The 2,354-nt window shown below is 32.1% G+C and overlaps 1 long non-coding RNA gene across 1 annotated transcript; it reads right to left on the reverse strand.

The window, feature by feature from the left end:
• Positions 1–419: 419 nt before the first annotated feature.
• LOC140182752 (uncharacterized) lies at positions 420–1,285 on the reverse strand. The gene is made up of 2 exons (XR_011878847.1): positions 1,185–1,285; positions 420–757 (listed from the first exon to the last, which is right to left on the reverse strand). It is a non-coding gene; the product is annotated as an uncharacterized lncRNA (long non-coding RNA).
• Positions 1,286–2,354: the final 1,069 nt, after the last annotated feature.

Raw genomic sequence — 2,354 nt, forward strand, 5'->3', positions numbered from 1 at the left:
TAATAGAATAGTAGAATGATATTTACAAAGATACTCCAACGTCCAAATAAAAAAAATATAAGAAATACTAGATTTAGAATTTGTATTTTATATTTGGAGTAGTCTCGAGCTTCCCATTATATAGTACGAGCAATGACATATCAAAAAAGAATATCGTCATTTATAGTGATTGGATCTTTCCGTATTTAGAGAGATCCTTACCCATAGTGGACTTGGCCCTCTTCTGGGCCTCAACTCATGTGCCCGGAAGTCGTTGCCCGAGGCCAGAAGCCACTGCATATATGCATTATATCGAATATATAAAATTATTATTATTATTTTTGTAACAAAAGTCCTTAGGTTACTTTTTAGTTTATCTATTATTAATTTTGCAGAATGCAAAAACAAGAGAAAAGTGCATGCACATGCACCACTAGAAATTGGAAAGAAAGAAACTTGCAAGCCAATGCATTGCAAGTCAAAATTTGCCAACTAATTTAGATAGAGACATTGACAATAATATAAGGATAATTTCAATACTCCATATGATTATAAGGCTTAGAGCAAAAGATGAAGAAAACATTATTAATGACATTTATGGCTTGCACTTTCATCTACATATATGCGGAATTTCAATCATCTTATGGTCCCAACACACAGCCTAGTATGGTTTTGATGGCTCATATCTTGCAATAATACAAATGCAACTGTGTCGTCAAAGTCAACTTTCTTGTTGATTATTATGCTTAAGCCTTTACTTGGTTTTTAGCCATGCTTCCTGCTTAATCAAGGGTTGAAACAAACAATGGAAAAAATCTGATTGATTGATATGAAAAGAGTAACAAATTAAAGATACTTTAACTAAAGTTTAAATTATAGTTAAGTGGACCTTATTTTATAAAACGTTCAATAAAGATTAAGAAAAGAATCATACCTCCCTCCTGGTTAAATAGGATTGTCCTCGGTTAAGAGGATACTTATGATTTCATCTAAAGAAAAAAGGTTGCATGTAACTAAGGGGGAAACTCAGGTGCAGTGACTTCACGTGAAGTCGACTTCGCCTGAGTTTTCACCTGTAACTAATGATATTATGTATCTAATGGATACTATGACAGTAACTGTGAGGATTTATCTAAAAGTAGAAAAACAATAATTAATGTATTAATTTTGATGTTATGATAGCGTAAAGAGTTTAATGGACTCACATCCATCGCGAGCCGACGTTTCACCACCACCTAGACCCACCGCCGACCACGAGAGAGACAAGAACGGCGGAGAGGATGGCGTGTTCCTAAAGGAAGATTACATGTAGATAGAATTTTATTGCATTGAATTTATATTGGGAAAGTATGGAAACCAATGGAATATTTGTACACTGCGTATAATGGAGGTTTAGGGAGTATTAGAGATATAACCATTAGTGTTATCTTTTTCCATTAGCTTAAGCCTCTGGGATGAATGGTATCATGACATGCATGGTATTAGAACTCTAGATCCGAAAGGTCAAGAGTTCGATCCTTAATGAACCCCAAAATCAGCTTAAGCTATTGGGATAAGTAGTTTCATGACATGAGATATTTATTATCCCTAGTATCCAGATGGTTATTCTGAATATTATGGGTGATGATCATTTTAATAAAATTATATCTTTATTACTTATTTAGCTTTTTAATAAATTTGATATATATTATTTGGTTCCATAATTATTTAAATATTTCATTTGATAATTGCATAATTTATTTTATAGTTAGTAAATTTAACTGATATGAGAAATATAATTTATATAAATTATTAGTAATGTATATATATATAATGAGAGATCAATAAAAAAATTAGGTCAGCGGTAAATTATAACTAATTTTACCGAGAACACCAGAACATAGGTAAAAGTGGTCAAATTTTATCAATAAGATTTTCACTCACGTATATTTATCAATAACTTAACCGTCATTAAAAATAATTGGCTATCAATAAAACCGTCAGTAGTATATATTCGAGATTCTTATAGTGGTTTGCTTCTTAACAAGAAGGAAAAATGTATGTTGAATCCCGGTTATAATAGAGGTGAAGACGACCAAAAATATGTGCGAAGAGTTGTTCAAATCCTTTTGATAAAAGTTGTGACGTCCACGGCCAAATAATATTGGGTGATCTTATTTGAGATGTTTTGTGAACTATTTTCAGACATGATAATGTAGATGTACAAATCACAAATGACAAAAGATAATTACGAGGAGATGGTCAAAACTCGTTGTTGGTCGAAAAATATTATTTCGAAGACATGAGATTGAGGTACAATTTTTTTCAGGGAATATAACCCTCATCGAGAAGGATTCATCAGAGGGAAAGAGGTAGAAGCAAATCGATACATCTGA

This window comes from Arachis hypogaea, chromosome 20 (genome assembly GCF_003086295.3).
Source record: "Arachis hypogaea cultivar Tifrunner chromosome 20, arahy.Tifrunner.gnm2.J5K5, whole genome shotgun sequence".
Classification (NCBI taxonomy): domain Eukaryota; kingdom Viridiplantae; phylum Streptophyta; class Magnoliopsida; order Fabales; family Fabaceae; genus Arachis; species Arachis hypogaea.